This window comes from Schistocerca cancellata, chromosome 8, assembly GCF_023864275.1.
Source record: "Schistocerca cancellata isolate TAMUIC-IGC-003103 chromosome 8, iqSchCanc2.1, whole genome shotgun sequence".
Classification (NCBI taxonomy): Eukaryota; Metazoa; Arthropoda; class Insecta; order Orthoptera; family Acrididae; genus Schistocerca; species Schistocerca cancellata.
Window position 1 is genome coordinate 104,752,135 of NC_064633.1, and position 19,432 is coordinate 104,771,566.

Consider the following 19,432-nt stretch of genomic DNA (forward strand, 5'->3'; position numbering starts at 1 on the left):
TTTGATGCTCATTACTGGCATATTACAGGAACAAGTGCTGCGCTGCGTAAATCAACAGTACTATCAGTTTTTAGCATTGTCGTACAGATGAGAGTCAACATACTTTGCAACTAATGGACAGAGAATTTTGTCCTCTTTCCTTGCAATGAAAAACTGCTTTACAACCACAGTGACAAAATTTAGATAAAAGAAAGTCATGGTCAATTTTGGTTCTTCAGGAACTGATATCAGAAATAAAATATTTCTGTTAAGGTTTCTTAGTGGAACTTACTATAAAATTTTGCATCACTTGCTTATGATTAATTGATAATATTTTTTATTGGTGCTTACATTTCAAAATAAATATTACACTATATAGAATTTTTTTAACATAACAAATAACAATGGAATGCTAGGAAGAATAACCAATATAAATGCTTTACAGAGACTTCTCCTTCACAATGTTTTCATTGCATTTGGCTGAGGATATAGAAGTTTTTGTGTCACCATTTTCCAGTTTCCCTCCTTGTGATTCACTGCCAAGCTGCCCAGAATCTGCAATAGAAGTACTAGAGCTCTGCACTTGCCTCCATGGATTCCAGTATTGCAAGACAACTGGCTGAATGAAGCGGTACCATATAAATAAGAAGAAGGGTACTACAATACAGGGAATGCAAACCATCCCTGTAAAATGGCAAAACAGAAATAAAACTGATTAAATTTTGCACAAACTGTTAAAATTAGACTAATGCTAATCTATGAGCAGTAGGGCAAGCCCCAGCATATAACATCATAAAATTTTTTGCTGAATTGACTAATGCACTGTATGTATTTATATAAAAAGCAGTTTAAACAATTCAATATAAATTACAAACTTATTTATTAATGGCATTAACAAATATTCTTCCATATAAAAATTTAGAAAAGTTAATAAAGAGATAAAGAGGAAGAGTAGGAAACCCATTGTTATACACCAAGTTACAGACAGAAAAAAAAGCTGCACATTTGAGATTTCAGCCAAGAGGCCTTTTTCTAAAGTAGAAAACACACACACACACACACACACACACACACACACACACACACACACACACGGCCACTGTTTCTGGCTGCTGAGGCCAGTCTGTATACAGCTACATCGGCATCTCGATCCATATCAAACCTACCAACCACCCTGCGTCCTCCATTTCAATAGCTGGCACCCATTCCATACCAGGAAGTCCTTTTCACAAAGCCTGACCATCTGTGGCTACACCTGTAGTGACGAGCAGCCCATCTCCAAATATACCAAGGTCTCACTGAAGCCTAGACAGACTGAAATTAAATTACCAAATAAGCAGCAACCAGTCGCAAAATCATGTTTCGAAATCGATTTGCAAAAGTAAATAAAGAAAACATGATTTTGCAACTGGTTGCTGCTTATTTGGTAATTTTATGGTTTACGGTCGCTGCACAACTTGGGAACCATATGGAGCCCACCATTCAGACCGAAATTACCCTCCCAACCTAGTACAGAAATAGACCTCCTGTGCATTGTCCCTTCAGTCACCAGTAATCTTAGACACACCCATGGCTCAGCCACTAAAGGGCACTCCCCTCATGACTCAATACTACCCAGGACTGGAACAACTGAACCATATTCTCTTCCAGGATTTCAACTACCTCTCACCATGCCTTGAAATGAGGAATATCCTAGCCACTATTGTTCCCACCACTCCCAAAGTGATATTCTGTGATCCACAGAACTTACACAGTATCCTTTTCCATCCTTACTCCACCCCTGTTGCCAACTCCTTACCTCATATCCTTGCAATAGACCTAGACACAAGACCTGTCCCATACATCCTACCACTCAGTTGCTGAACATGCTGCTCAACACCGCACGCTTAACCTCAATGACTGCTTTTCACAGTATGTGCCATCTGAATCGTTCCTACCAACTCCAGCTTTTCTGAATTGTGCAGGTAGGATTTCTCCTTGCAATATATCCTATGTTCCCATAATTCCATGGCCTTAACATGTGCTAGTCCCTGCCCTTCACCTACCTTTCCTTTCCCTGCTGCCACTGCAGCACTACACAACCTTCTATTCCACCAACGCACCCACCAGGCATTTTCCCCTTCCTCTACTTTCTCCTTTTCTGGTTACCCCCTCCCCTCAAACCTCTTGCCTACACCTAGCACCCCTGCACTGTCCCTATCATGTCCCTGCATATTCCCACAAGCAGCACCACACCTTTCCCCAACCCTGCTATTCCTATCCCTCCGCACCCTGCGTCCTCATTACCACTCCTCCCCCTCCCGCCAACAAATTGCAGCAAGTTGCAAGTTGTGTGTGTGTGTGTGGGGGGGGGGGGGGGGGGTGGCAAAAGCTAAAATGTATAGCAGTCTTTCTGCTGTGCCTGTCTGTGACTCAATGTCTCCTCTACATGGTGAGTACCAATCTATTCCTTTCATAAATTTGTAGTCCAAAAATTTATCAGTATATGAGTAGGAACACAGTAATTTTTTTTAAAAAAGGTTCCTTTTTAAAATGCTGTAATTCAGTGGATAATCATTACAACCATAACACTTCAGAGAACTTTCTTTTTGTTCTATGCACATTCTGAAAGATTTAATTAATTTGGTTCACTATTTTAAGTTCAAGAGCCACTCAAAGTCTTCAAAACATTTTGTTCCAATAACACTTCTTACAAGTTTCAGTATCTTTATTTCTCTCCTTTTGACCTTGTTGCTTAGTAGCTTGTGCATAAGACCCGCAGTTTTTTTGTAATAATTATCTTGAGGCAGGTGCAGTGATGTTAACAGTAAGAAAACCTGCAAAGTGTTTTACAAACCCTTGTATCTCAGAATGGATGCCGGATTTACATTAACTGCATTAACAATTATTTGAACAAGATTTTTTTTTTCCTCTCTACAAAATGTCAAGTTTGCTATCCTCCACGAAGATCTTAAGTATTTAGCAAAGTTCTCATGTAAATCAATATTTCAGAGCATCATCAAACACAAGAGTTTTGAAAGCAGTTGTCAGTCAAAATAAAACTGAAAGCTTACTACCAGTTAATAAATGACCCACCCTAGAGCTCATGTGCAACAGCCAGGAAAAGTCAGGAGCAAGTGGATGACTTTTTGAGGTTTCACAGTCTACTAGTGGGATGCTTAACAAGGGTTCTCAAGTTTTTGGGGTATGTAACAGAGGTCCCCAGGGCTCATATTTAGGTATCTTTATGATTCCCAAGCCTAAACAATACCACTGCTACAGTGAATTAAATTTTTCATCGTTTTGTTTTCATCTGCGAAACTGTACTGTTGATCCAATGATGTCTTAGAAGGCACTGGTAGATGTGTAATAATGTGGTGATCCAGGATCTATAATGTATCTCTTTGAAATGGCAAATCAAAATCTCACATGATTTTTCTCTAACACTGGCAACCCACTATCTGTTGTCATACATGCCCTCAACATATTAGCCATCAGCCAGATGCAGTGTTGAAATTACAAATTTTGGGAATCATCAACTGGTCATCCTGACACTTTGGAAACAAACAACTTAAGCCCACACAACCTTTTCACTATAATTTCTTCTTTCTTGTCATTTGGTTGGCTGTAGTGTCGTTTGGTTGGCTGTAGGACTATGAGACTAAGCAATGAGGTCATCAGTTTCTTGTTCAGGGGATAGTCCACCTGGAGTTAGTGACGTCAGCAAGAAATATAACTGCATTGTGATAGCTTGCAGTGATGATAAACTCTAGGCACTGAAAGCAAGATTGATGCAGAGTAGGAAATAATTGATAGAGAGATGAAAATATGTGGGTTGGATGTACTGTGTACAAGCCAGAGAGCAGAAGATGACCTCAAGGGTTAATTTCTGGTGAGAGACAACAGCTGCTGCTCCACCACCACTTTTTGACATATCATGCATGGGTAGCAACTGATCTGCAACTGGCTCTTTGATGGTGATACAACTCAGCATGGAATCCCAAGCTAAGCCAGTCTCCTGAACATCTCTAACCGGAGATGAGGTATAAAATACTGAAAATAAAAAAAAAAAAAAAAACTGTAGGAGGCCTTGAACACAAACCTCATGGAGAATAAGTAAAATGTTAAGGTGTGAAGTGCTGTCATATGCCTTATTTAGGTAAAAAATTAGTACAGTGAGATTTAAGCATTTAGAGAGAAAGCCTATAGGATGTTTCTCCAACGTACTTCTCAGAAATTTAACTGATAGGCAAACAAAAGGCCTCCTGAATGGCGAACCCAGCATAATACTTGGGCTACAATCCTTTTACGCAGTTTACCGAGCGTGAGGGTAATCTGTCAATAGCTGTCGACAGACACTGGGTTTTTGCCTGGCTTAAGGACTGGAAGATAATACTATCTCTATGTGAAAGGAAGATACTTCTAGCCAAATAAAGTTGAGGGCCCTGATGAAATGGAGTCTGTGAGACACATTCAGATGAGGGTCTTATCAATTTTGAATCTAATCACAGCCTAGAACTGTGCCATGGGAGAAGTTAAAAGTCTGAACCAGTTCCCAGTTCGTGAAAGACTCATTATATACCTCAGGGTTACACAGAAGGGGTTGGGGGGGGGGGGGGGAGTGGAGGAGAAGAGGATGCCTCACTTTTGCAAAGTGGATTTGAGGGTTTCAGCATAAAAGGCATGTTGGCAGTATTACCACCACGAAGGAGGTGAACTAGAACAGTTCATCTTCGGTGGGCCAGTAGACAGTAGACTCCAGCCCACATCTGGGATAAAGAGACGTAAGTTTCCAAGAATGAGAAACTGCACTCCCAGCTGCCATTTTTACTGCATTTAATTAGGCAGTGAGTGTAAGCACACAGATGTTTAACCTCCCTAGTACCACTGGATTCAGTAGGATCTCAAAGTACATTGGAAACATGTAAATCCCTTTTTTCAAAGCCATTATTTTAAAAATGCGACTTTTTACCTCTGAGTCTATCCTATGATGCTTTATTCTTTAAAATGTATTCGTAACTTTTTGCACTAAGTAACACTGGTGTGATATGACCTGCATCTAAATTTCTTTTTGTTTCTTGAATGTAACATCTATGAAAATAGAATGATGACTGTTACACTGAACCGCTGTAAGGCACAATTTTACATTACTTCATTACTATACTGCCAATATATGTCATATAAATTACTTGTAGTCTTTATGATCATAGTGGTATTCAGTGAAAGCACAGTGGTACTCAAAAGCAACAGCTCAGGCATCAACAGTGCACTTCCAGTTTAGTCAGAGGCTACTACTGTGAAGATAACCTGTGATCTCTTACATGGACATGGATGTAGGGACCAAATAACTGAAATGTGTTCTAAAATAAACAAACAAAATGGGTAAAGCCACTATCTACGTCCTGCAAACATGCCATTTTGTCAATAGGGAATCTGTTCTCTGGATCAATCCTGAGAATGGACCTTTATAGTCCGAGAATAAGACTGCAGCACGGGAACGAAAGAAGTACTACACTGGCTCCGGGCCCCATGCTCATCATGCATTTACTCACAAATGAGTTGGGAGCCTACTGGAGTGAGTAATTTTCTTCTTTTCAATGGTGCTACTAACAAGCTCCAATGCATTTTGGTGAGTGGACACCTGAAGAAATAACAGTAAGACACCATTTCAGTGGCATTCACATAAATTAGAAGAACCTATTTTTTCCATGCTTTGTTTGTTCAGCAATAAATATTTCTTTTGAACTGGCTAGAAACAGTCACATATGTAACTCATCATCCTCAAAAGATTAAAGTACAGCTTTTTTAATGGATCTATCAGAGGCACAAAATGTTGTTTAGTTTTTTAATACGCCAACTGCTCAATGGCAATGTGAGAATCTTAATTTCTGCAACAAGGCATGATATGCACATTTTTTCCTTCCTAGCTTGACAAGTGCTGAATATGTATACTGAAAGTAGTTCATTCACTCATGTTTTCCTAAACATTCTAATCACTGTAACATCATGATCAAAGCCACTAGCAGATATCTATTGATAACTTATTAGCCCTTGTACCTGATTAACTTTACTTTTGACATTGTCTTTTTAATCATTTTCACAAACTGCCTTAATTCTATGAGAGGAAGCTCCAACAAAAGAGCAGAACTACTGTCAAAGATTTTGCACATTCCATCTGATTAGATGAAACTGAAGCTGTTACAGAAGCCAATTTGTTACATAGGTTGACACGATACTTTGTCCAAATGAACCATATTTACTGATTTTACAGAGTTTCATTAACATGACTCAATTACTTTTATGTAATGATCCTTCTCTGAAACAAGAGTACATCTCGATCTTTGAAAGAACTGTTTTTCAAACTAGTTTTATGGTGAAGATGAAATGTAGATATCATACATTACTGAAGCTCTGATCAGAAAAACTCAAGTGGTCCTTATGTTAAGGAGAAAAGTCTGGTCGACTGACGAATAGAATACAACTTGTCGGGTCTGACCAATGTAATATTTTAGTCATAGATATTAGTTGTTTATTTTTGTGCTATGGATAACAAATTGGTTATCTTCTGTGGCAAAGTGCCATAACTGAAAATAAAAATAAATAACTGTGTTATTAAGAGATAAATATTGTGTATACTTTTTGGCACTTGTGGTAATTTTAAATCATTTGTTACACATTTTGAATTATACCTTTGTCTCATAGTGAATTGTTCCAGTTGCTGTTTCCTCTGCATTTGATTTGTACCCTATACTACGGAGGTCAACTGAAGAATAGGATACTGGCAACAGCAAAGGCAGCATACATAACACTGGCACCTTGTGTCCCAGCTGAACTACAAAGGCTGTATCCTATCCTTCAGTTGATATATAGGTCAACTGAAGCACAATATACAAATTGTGTATTTGTTGCATTTTTTCACCTCCACTAGTACTAATATCCTATTCTTCAGCTGACCTATGCAAATTTTATGTTTGTCACTTTTTCTGTCTTTGCTAGTACTAGTATTCCATTCTTCAGTTGACCAGTATAGGTCAGCTGAAGTACAGGATAAAAATTTTATGATTTTTGCCTTTTTTCACCTACGATAGTACTAGTCTCCTATTCTCCTGTTGACACCAGTACTTGTGAAGATGAAAAAAAACAACATACGTAAAATTTGTATCCTGTACTTCAGTTGACCTACATAGGTCAACTAAGATACAGGATACAACCTATATGTTAGCTGAGGTGCTCCATGCTAATATTACCTATGTCGCACCCCCCCCCCCCCCCTTTTTTTTTGCTAGCACCAGTATCCTATCCTTCAGTTGATCTATATAGGTCAAGTGAAGACTAGGATACTAGGACTTTCTACTGTGAAAAAAGCAATATGTGTAAAATTACATTCGAAATATGGATATACATGGTATATGTCTATGTTCTGTTTTCTCTGTTCTACGTTCCTTTGTTTCTCAACATTCATCTGTGTCTGCAATGCACCATCTGTGCTAACTTGTGATGTCATTTTTTAAAGACGATGGGTTGTATCCCATTCTTCAGTATTCACGAAAAGTCTCCAACATTCTGCAGCCTTCTGCTGGAACCAAAGAGCAACAAATAGTAACAAGGCATTCACCTTACTGACAGTACACTTTGGCAGGTTTTCTTCACTTGCTGAATTGATCAGATTATCAGAGAAATAGTATGAAATATTGTTTGCAAAAATATAATTTGATTAAATCTTCTAATGGTCTTTTTCCTTGCTTAATATAGTTCTTCAAAGTTGAAAAGTTAGAGAATAACTCTTGTTTCATTTTGCATTCAGAGCATACTGAGTTTCTGCTTTCATTTACTACTGCCTTCCAACAAACTGTTTGATCTTAGAACATTAACTTTAATGGATGATCCTTGAGCTACAGGAATACTCTTCCAAATGGTACTTAATCCAAGTATGGATGGAAAACCCCCTATGAGATACAAGGGCTTAAAGTCCACATATTTTTACAGTAATTTTTTTTTTTTATACAATTCATCTCGTCTATCTTGAAAACTATGAATCCAAAAGTGAAAAACCTTTGGTTTTATAAACAAGATACACTCCTGGAAATTGAAATAAGAACACCGTGAATTCATTGTCCCAGGAAGGGGAAACTTTATTGACACATTCCTGGGGTCAGATACATCACATGATCACACTGACAGAACCACAGGCAACAGAGCATGCACAATGTCGGCACTAGTACAGTGTATATCCACCTTTCGCAGCAATGCAGGCTGCTATTCTCCCATGGAGACGATCGTAGAGATGCTGGATGTAGTCCTGTGGAACGGCTTGCCATGCCATTTCCACCTGGCGCCTCAGTTGGACCAGCGTTCGTGCTGGACGTGCAGACCGCGTGAGACGACGCTTCATCCAGTCCCAAACATGCTCAATGGGGGACAGATCCGGAGATCTTGCTGGCCAGGGTAGTTGAGGAGGAGGAGGAGGAGGAGGAGGATATTAGTGTTTAACGTCCCGTCGACAACGAGGTCATTAGAGACGGAGCGCAAGCTCGGGTGAGGGAAAGATAGGGAAGGAAATCGGCCGTGCCCTTTCAAAGGAACCATCCCGGCATTTGCCTCAAGCGATTTAGGGAAATCACGGAAAACCTAAATCAGGATGGCCGGAGACGGGATTGAACCGTCGTCCTCCCGAATGCGAGTCCAGTGTGCTAACCACTGCGCCACCTCGCTCGGTAGGGTAGTTGACTTACACCTTCTAGAGCACGTTGGGTGGCACGGGATACATGCAGACGTGCATTGTCCTGTTGGAACAGCAAGTTCCCTTGCCGGTCTAGGAATGGTAGAACGATGGGTTCGATGACGGTTTGGATGTACCGTGCACTATTCAGTGTCCCCTCGACGATCACCAGTGGTGTACGGCCAGTGTAGGAGATCGCTCCCCACACCATGATGCCGGGTGTTGGCCCTGTGTGCCTCGGTCGTATGCAGTCCTGATTGTGGCGCTCACCTGCACGGCGCCAAACACGCATACGACCATCATTGGCACCAAGGCAGAAGCGACTCTCATCGCTGAAGACGACACGTCTCCATTCGTCCCTCCATTCACGCCTGTCGCGACACCACTGGAGGCGGGCTGCACGATGTTGGGGCGTGAGCGGAAGACGGCCTAACGGTGTGCGGGACCGTAGCCCAGCTTCATGGAGACGGTTGCGAATGGTCCTCGCCGATACCCCAGGAGCAACAGTGTCCCTAATTTGCTGGGAAGTGGCGGTGCGGTCCCCTACGGCACTGCGTAGGATCCTACGGTCTTGGCGTGCATCCGTGCGTCGCTGCGGTCCGGTCCCAGGTCGACGGGCACGTGCACCTTCCGCCGACCACTGGCGACAACATCGATGTACTGTGGAGACCTCACGCCCCACGTGTTGAGCAATTCGGCGGTACGTCCACCCGGCCTCCCGCATGCCCACTATAAGCCCTCGCTCAAAGTCCTTCAACTGCACATACGGTTCACGTCCACGCTGTCGCGGCATGCTACCAGTGTTAAAGACTGCGATGGAGCTCCGTATGCCACGGCAAACTGGCTGACACTGACGGCGGCGGTGCACAAATGCTGCGCAGCTAGCGCCATTCGACGGCCAACACCGCGGTTCCTGGTGTGTCCGCTGTGCCGTGCGTGTGATCATTGCTTGTACAGCCCTCTCGCAGTGTCCGGAGCAAGTATGGTGGGTCTGACACACCGGTGTCAATGTGTTCTTTTTTCCATTTCCAGGAGTGTACTATGCAGTAAGTCCACAAAAGATACAGAGGGATCAAAATACTTAAACTTTGATTCATTAGATATGAAAAAATATGTTGAACATTACAGATTACATGGCACTAAAGTGGTGAACCAAATGACTTAGTACTTATGGACTGTACACTATGAAAACTATTTAACTAACTTGCCAAATTTTGCAGCTTTATATAATTATGCATTCAATTACAGAATTTCAAACAAAGAAAATTTTTTTTGAAATGTCGCAACATTTTGGCACACTTAACTTTTCAGTCTCTTACTCCAGAAGTATTAAAATTTATATATTTTCTTTTGGTCATTTCACAAAACTAAAGAAGGTGGAGATATTCAAATGGGGACATGCAGGTCACTTGACATGGAATTATCCTGATTCAACTGCATATACTACATGCAAGCAATAGTTTCTCAGTGTTGTCCCTTATGTTCTGTTTACAAGTCTAGTACTCACCAACCCATATGCCTCATGCCTCTCAGAAGCCCTTCACACAAAGAAAATGTGTTAACATATCCTTGCAAAAAGAAACTGCAGAATTTCAAGTGGCTGCCAAAAATCTTAAATAACTTTGTGCTTCTTCAACATTACAGCAAGGACAATGACAAAAGGCAATTGAAAGAACTGATTGAAAGCAGTACGTGCTCATAAGTTAGGAATACACCAGCCTTAGTAACACAGAAGAAACTATGCTTCATGGATGAGACAAACTTATCTACCAGTACTAGGTAAGTTATGTACAGGACATTCCTGCAATGCAGACACTTTACGTCAAAGTCCTCTTTAAGTTTCTTATTGAGGTTGCGCTGATGCTAAAGTTAGAGAACCTGCTCAAATACTTACAAAGATCTATTCTACAGAGACTAAAGGAGACTTTAAAAGGTTCTTGATTCTTCTGTTGGGTCACAAATTTTAAAACAAAAATTTCTGAAAAATTTTCTCTATCACTTGTCATTATGCTCACTGAAAATGACCTGTCACAGAAAAATTCTGAACATGCTGAAAAATATTTTATTTAAAAACGAGGAAAGCAAGTATTTGGTACAATGGCTCATTAAAAATCTTTCCTTTCTTTGGTTGTATTTCAAATCTAAAGTGTTTGCTAACAAATGATTTTCTGAAAGAATGTTGTTGATAATGGACATTTGTTACATAGAATTAGTTTCCAAACTTATTTGTTGGAACTGTAAGTATTACAATGGGAAATAATTTTAGGAGGTTCACGGTTTCTATTGTTTTATGGACCCAGTGGCGCATACAGAAAAACCTCAAGGAGGTAGCCCTAAAGATATCTTGAGCTATCTTTACTTTTACTGCAATAAAATATAATCAAGTCTTATGCAAAGTTTAAGAAAGTTTTATTTCAACTGAATATACACATATACAGGACAATGCCATCTTATGATACAAAAAATTTACAATTGTGATTCTCTTCCTTAAATGATGAATTCTGTGTCTATTCTTCCTGACAAATTGGTTAATTACATCGTCAAACACAGTAACACGGACACGCGTGCTACACAGGAAAGTACACCTACTCGATTCAGTCGAATCGACTGACGAAAGAAACGAATGAATAGCATGCGGGCTGACTGGTGGGGGCGGCACAGGTGGCAATGTGGACGGCCCTGCAAGGGGGGGGGGGGTGGGGGGGTCGCACGCCCACCTTATGTATCCGCCACTGTATGGATCTCCACATTGCTTAATCCGCAATCTGTCTGTCTAATTATATCATCATAACAAGGACTATAATCCAAATTAAATTACTTTGACTGTCATTTCAGAGTTGAATGGTAGGGATCAGCTGCCATTCAACCTTAGTTCTTTCTTGAGTGCCACATGTATGCTGTGTTGCTTGTTTTGCAGTCACATGCAGGATGTTGTGAAGCATGACTGGCTGTAGGTGGCTGCATGCCAGCAACACTGTCTCTCCCACCACTGCATTGTGTCAGTCACGAAGTAATTCTAATCTGAGTACAAACATATACTTTTGAGGCATTGTGTATGCAATACAATGCACACTTCTCCTTAATGTAAGCAACAACATTACAAAAGGAAGGCAAGATGAGATGTCTTCCCCTCTTGCTCATCCACTCAATGTTGTGGCACACAGAAGCTAGGGTACAACAGTACAATATCATAAGTAACTGGTTTGCCAATTACACTGTAGGGAATATACACTGAAGTGCTAAAGAAACTGGTATAGGCATGCATAATCAAATACAGAGAAATGTAAACGGGTAGAATACGGCGCTGCGGTCGGCAACGCCTATATAAGACAACAAGTCTCTGGCGCAGTTGTTAGATTGGTTACTGCTGCTACAATGGCAGGTTATCAACATTTAAGTGAGTTTGAATGTGGTGTTGTAGCTGCCACAGGAGTGATGGCACACGAGCTATGGCACACAACATCTTCAAGGTAGCGATGAAGTGGGGATTTTCCTGTACGACCATTTCACGAGTGTGCCATGAATATCAGGAATCCAGTAAAACATCGTATCTCTGATATCGTTGCAGCCGAAACAGATCCTGCAAGAATGGGGCCAACGACGACTGAAACGAGTCGTTCAACGTGGCAGAAGTGCAACCCTTCCACAAATTGCTGCAGATTTCAATGCTGGGCCATCAAGTGTCAGCATGCGAACCATTCAATGAAACATTATCGATATGAGCTTTCAGAGGCCAAGGCCCACTCGTGTACCATTGATCACTGCATGACACAAAACTTTATGCCTCGCCAGAGCCCATCAACACCGACATTGGACTGTTGATAATAGGAAACATGTTGCCTGGTCGGACAAGTCTTGTTTCAAATTGTGTTGAGCAGATGGATATGTACGGGTATGGAGACAATCTCATGTATACAAGGACCCAGCATGTCAGCAGGGGACTGTTCAAGATGGTGTAGGCTCTGTAATGGTGTGGGGCATGTGCAGTTGGAGTAATATGGGACCCCTGATACGTCTAGATATGACTCTCACACGTGAAACATATATAAGCATCCTGTCTGATCATCTCCATCCATTCATGTCCATTGTGCATTCAGATGGACTTGAGCAATTCCTCCAGCAGGACAATGCGACACCCCGCATGTCCAGAATTGCTACATAGTGGCTCCAGGACCACTCCTCTGGGTTGATACACTTCTGCTGGCCACCAAACTCCCCAGACATGAGCATTATTGAGCATATCTGGGATGCCTTGCAACGTGCTGTTCAGAGGAAATCTCACATTTGGAATTTCAGTCTTGTGGGCCATTATCAAATGGTACTGCAGAAAATTTTGCTTCAGCACATCAGACTAAAATTCTCCATGCATATGTCATTGTCAAAACCTTTCTCTATAGAAATACAGCAACATCACATTAATTTGATGTTACTGTATTTCTACAGTGAAAAGGCTTCGTTCTGATGATGACTTGTATGCATGTTGGACAAGTCGGACGTACTGAAGCAATATTTTTTGCAGTACCACTTGGTAACAGCTCGAAGACTGAGACTAGAATTGTGAAATAAGTAATTTCTACAGTCACTGGTAAATATGATGTCCTTTAAATACAATTAAGGGTTAGGAAGCAATTCCTGAGGGTAATTTTAGGGAGTGAATCATGGACAATGAGCAGTTCAGAGAATAGGAAAATAGTAGCTTTTGACATGTGATGCTACAGAAGAAGGAAATACAGAATCGTCCGATTCCACGCGTCTGCTTTGAACCATGGCGTCACAAAGATGGCGGAAACGACTATACACGACTCCAATATGGCGCCTATGACGTCATTGTGTAAACATGACCACAAACACGAAAATACATTGAAAAACCAACACACACACATTCCACAAAAAACCTAATTTTTTTGTGTGGGGGCAAAGTAAATATAAAAAAAATTTTGACACACACCACCATACCAAATCAAACAAAACGATGAAAAAAACCGACAACACAAAACTCCCCAAATTCCATAAAACACAATATCCTCTAGAATCGGACATTTCCCTTGACCTATATAGCTAAACGGCTGCTCCCGATCCCACAAATTTGAATCGAACACTTCCCTTGACTTACATAGGTCAACAGAAACTACCGATACCAAATCATAAAACCCAAAACTACAACCACGTCCATAATCATCACTACCTCAAAAACCACAACAAAACAAAATTGGAATCGAGCACTTCCCATGACCTTTCACCCTTCGACATCTCCACACATAGCCATCCCTGCTCCGAGACGCCGGAACTTTAGTACGCCTCATTTCTTCACGACGCACTGAACACTTCACGACTTCATCCAGAAATCCGAATAGCTGAAGAAATTTTATTAGAGACAACGCAATGTCCCACATCATTGCCAAAAACTATTGACCTTGCCAGCCATATCCATACCTAAGAAAGATATAAAAAAAGCAATTTACCAAAATTCACACACAACGAACAGAAAAAAACTACAATAACGTTGACATAACAAAACCAAAATCATTAACTCACTGATAAATATTCCGCTGAAAGCACAGTCACTACCAATACCACACACGTGCAATGCTCCACGCAAATCAATCCCATACGCCACGTAACATGCTACCCATAAACACACCACCAGAAAGTACCACTGACCGCAACAATACGCCACACACGCAAACTAAACCAAAAACATCACCTAACGCACAACACATTAACACACCACCAGAGAGCATCACTGATCACATCAAAACAACACCTACAAACACGCCACTCTCACAAACTAAATTCCGCATTGTCGTGACGTCGTACACCACAACAGCCTTACGCCGTGGGTCAAAGCCGACGGGTGGGATCGGACGCTTCGGTCGACCCCAGAAGAATGCTGAAGATTAGATGGGTAGAGCGAATAACTAGGATGTACGGAATTCAAAGGAAAGAAATTTATGGCACAACATGAAAGGATCTGTTGGCAGGACATCAAGGAATTGTAAGTTTGGGGAAATATGGAAGCGTCCGATCCCACCTGTCTGCTTTGACCCATGACGTCACAAATGTGGAGGAAACGACCATAAACCATGATTCCAATATGGCGCATATAAAGTCGGTACGTACACATTATGAGGACGAAAATACATCGAGAAAAAAACACACACACACACACACACACACACACACACACACACACACACACACTCTTTCCACAAAAAGCCTAATGACACTAATGGGACAAGCACAGGAAATGGGGTGTTTTTGGGTGGGGGCAAACTAAATATACACAAATTTAGACACCCACCCCCATACAAAACCATACAAAACCACACAAAACGACGAAAAAAAACCGACATCACAAAACTCCACAAATACCACTAAACACAATATCACCTGAAATCGGACACTTCCCTTGACCTATATAGCTCAACAGCAGCTCCCGATCCCATAAATTAGGATCAAACACTTCCCTTGACCTGCACACTGTTAATTTTATCAGTCATATCCATTCCTGAACATAAACAACAACAGATTAATTTTACTAAAATTACCACACGATGTACAGCGAACAACACTAAATTAACCTTCACATAAAATCGTTAACTCACTGAAATGAATTCCACTACAAACACAGCCGACACTCGAACAATTCTGGATAATGAGCAAAAGCAAACTGAGACCATTACAACACACAAACAAAAACCCTGAACATACCACCAGAGAGCACAACAAACCACAACACGACATCTACAAACACGCCACACTCAGAAACCAAACTCCACGCCGTCATGACGTCACACACGACAACACCCTTATGTCACGGGTCAAAGCCGACGCATAGGATCGGACACTTCTGTCGACCCAAGTTTGGTAATGGAAGGAAGTGTTAGGGGCAAAAATTTTAAAGGGAGACCAAGGCTCAACTTCAGTATGAAGGTTGCACAGGAAAGACTAGAATGGAAAGGTGCATCAAATCAGACTTCAGACTGAAAACAACATCACAGTAAGGGCATCCTAACACTGCAATTGTGGATTAATAAAATATGGAAGTCTACAATACGGGTCTAGTGCAGCAGGGGATACAACCCGTCGGCTTTGAACAATGATGTCTTTCCTTAGTCATAGATCGTAAGGTCTTCACTTCGAGGCATAGATAATAAAGCAGTTCTGTGTTCTAATAAGCACTATCATTAAAATAATTGAATGTAAATCTAAAAGCGATCGCTTGATATTGGGTGCATCATTTTACTGATTGCTTAATGAAGTAGGATCAGTTTATTCTATCTCGTGAGATTTTTTTTAAAAAAAAAAGCCAAAAAACTCTTATTACGTACTGAATGGAGCTGAAATACTAAGAAGAATCGCTTCTCGGCTTTTGACAAGATATTGCTTAATAAAGTAGGATCAGTTTATTCTATCTCGTGAGATTTTTTTTTTTAAAAGCCAAAAAATCGTTTTTTTACTGATTGCTTAATGAAGTAGGATCAGTTTATTCTATCTCGTGAGATTTTTTTTTTTTTAAGCCAAAAAACACTTATTAGGTACTGAAGGGAGCTGCTTAATAAAGTAGGATCAGTTTATTCTATCTCGTGAGATTTTTTTTTAAGTCAACAAACACTTATTACGTACTGAAGGGAGCTAGAACATTACGAACAATCGCTTCTCGGCTTTTGACAAGATATTGCTTAATAAAGTAGGATCAGTTTATTCTATCTCGTAAGATTTTTTTTTAAAAAAGTCAAAAAACACTTATGCTTTTGACAAGATCAATGTTTATCTCTCTCCCATTCCTTTGTTTCTCAACATTCTCCTCAGCTCTTTCATCTCTGTAATACATGCTCACTGGCGACTTGTGACGTCATTGTTCAAAGCCGACGGGTTGTATCCCCTGCTGCACTAGTCCCTACAATACAGTATGTGATGAATGACATTTCAAAGTGTACAAAGTAGTTAATGCTGTAAGCACATCAAGAGATAGAGCACAGCATATTTTACATTAAAAAGTATGTTATAAGACAGATACCACATTTGTCGAATGCTGATGTACAGCAAATTGAGAAGCTGAGACCGCTAAAGCGTGTCTAATGAAGCTGCTATCAATGAGTCCTTCATCCTTAATCTTCCTTCAATATACTGTACAGTATCATAAAAACAATAGTTGCTACTCACCACATAGTGGAGATCCGCTTTATGGTGAGTAACAGCTATCATTTTCAAAATACTGTTGCATTTTATCCTGGATTTTCCATTGTTCCATGACACTGCAAAACCTTCCACTTTTATTGCTGCAAAAAGAGGTGAATTTCCTGTGTTTGTGTCATGTGACCTATATACTGGAACAATCATCTACAGTCAATACAAAAGTAGCAGCTTGCATGCAAGGTATCTTGTAACTGGTTGTGCGAGTGATGGATGAGAGCATGTAGAGCGCAGCCTCACCTGTGGTTGTGATGTGATAGAAAGGAGGGTGAAATCTGGTACTAGCACTTAGCCGCCCCCTTTCAAATAGAACCAACTAGGCCACTAAATTTCAGGTTCACATCCAATGGGTGTGTTAATAATGCCCTTACTTGACAAACACTGGACAGGTCTGGCCTTTAATCCAAGGACTGGTACAAAGTCGGGTGACTAGGAATGTAATGGATGGAGAAAGGTTGTGAGTTTATAGTGTACTTAAACAGTTATACAGTGGATCACTATTATACACATTTTCTACTTATATTTATGGGTATATAGTTACCAAGTAAAAGTTTTAAATTTCCTTAGGTCTTGTTGAGCATCTCACAATAGTGCACAGCAAAACAAGAACTGTACAAAAGGAAAGAACAGCATTCAATGTCTCTATGTTATTAGAGATGGTAGACAAGCTCAGTTTTGACAAGAGATTTGGCAGCGCCCTCTTAAGAAGCACCACTCAGGCATTCACCTTATGGTAATTTAAGAAACCTACTGAAAACAAATTTCTAAACGCTCCAATCAAAATAGTACACGTAGACTGCGAATAACTTTTTATTATAAAATTTGAGAAATAATAACAACCTAATAAAGGGAAAGTAACCAATTTGGAATTCTGACTGGGGTTTTATTGCCATATAAAGATACGTTTAACTACTTTGGGAATGTTTTTCCACCATGGAAAGCAATTAGCTAAATAAGAGTTCCACCTGATCTGGAGACACACGAAATAACTTAATACCTGCAACACTACGAATTACTAACAGGAATCACATTCCGTTATGGAGTTTCTCCTTCCGCTAAGTATTCCAAAAACGACAAAGATCTGATACGTTACTTAACAGCCTCTGAAAATCCCTATGTAAATGGAGCATAATATGTATAGCCAAGGCTCCCTATCACGAAACTGAGCAATGGTGGTATCTCTAACCTTAACGGATCATCCGAGTTCTACATAACGCGAGCAAACAATTCCTCCTTTGAGGTGCAAACATACTAGGAGACGCGACGCAGCTTCATCAGTTACTCGTGTATTTCATTCCACGGGACGAAGTACGGGCAAAATAATGTAATATACGAAAGCATTGCGATAAATGAATCGTGCAATTTTGTGCCCTTTCTTGTTTGTACACCAAGACATCGTAAATGAATGCGTTGACTTATTTATCGGCATATCTCAACTGCTTATCGGAGCAATCGCCTGGAGTGCAATAAATTACCAATGAATTTTTTTACAATTCACGTTCAACATTGTAATTAATTTGAGCAGCGCGCATGTTACATTATTTACCTGTGGATTTTCAAGGCTGTCTCCGTAGCGCAACGATGTACTACAGAAACTACGAACAACAATTTACATGTAACAACAGTGCAACCACATCCTATATCCCAATCATCTCGGGCTTTTGAAAATGCGGAAAACGCTTGTCATCTTTCAACATGAGACAATTACCGCAGTGTTGCCATGCGCTGAATCCAAATGTACCTGATCCCTGTCTTACAAAAAATTCTCTAAAGACATATAGGCATATCTCATTGCGCTATCTCTATTACACAGGAAGACGACGGTAAGCACGATAACAATTTGTTACTCTCCAAACTTCCATTCAACAATATGACAACGAAACCAATCACAGAGAACTGTCAAAACTGAACTAGCAAAGAATAATTACGTTAAAACTCGGCCGCTCGCCCAAAAAATAATACAAATATCTCTCTACTTGTCTTCCATTGCAGGTGCTTCCCATAGACAGCTCAAGTCGATTCACAGTGGAAGTCAACGAAATGAAAGGCGTCACCATCAAAAGGACTGGTGTTCAGGGTAAACGAAATGTCAACAAAACGTCACTTCGTTTGCCCAACGCTGAATGATGAGAGTGATTTGATTCTTGAAGGTCGATTCGCACTCACGTGACGGAAAGGAACGAACATCAAAACATTCCACAATTCATGTCCAATTTCGTATTCACTTAACGGTAAGAGACAGAACATCAAGGTCACAGAACAACAAGACAGAAGAAGTATTCTGCCCAAGTTTTACGATACGGTAGCAGAGAATGACGTCACTACTTCTAGTTGCCTGGGGTGAACTTTGAATATAGGAAAATACTATTGCCTTTCGAAATACGAGTATTAGTGCGTATAATTACGATGAGAAAGGTAGGAACGAAATTTTCAAAAGTAACCATCAATCGGATAGCCATGGGCGTGGACTCGCAAAAATTTTACGTTATGGACATGGTACAAACGCATCTAGTTACGTGAAACCAGGGGCACCTATGGACGAAATTACAAAAAACATAA

The 19,432-nt window shown here is 40.5% G+C and overlaps 1 long non-coding RNA gene across 1 annotated transcript; it reads right to left on the reverse strand.

Annotated features, from left to right (window-relative positions):
• Nucleotides 1–299: 299 nt before the first annotated feature.
• Nucleotides 300–18,716, reverse strand: LOC126095155 (uncharacterized). The gene is made up of 2 exons (XR_007521913.1): nucleotides 18,420–18,716; nucleotides 300–663 (listed from the first exon to the last, which is right to left on the reverse strand). It is a non-coding gene; the product is annotated as an uncharacterized LOC126095155 (long non-coding RNA).
• Nucleotides 18,717–19,432: the final 716 nt, after the last annotated feature.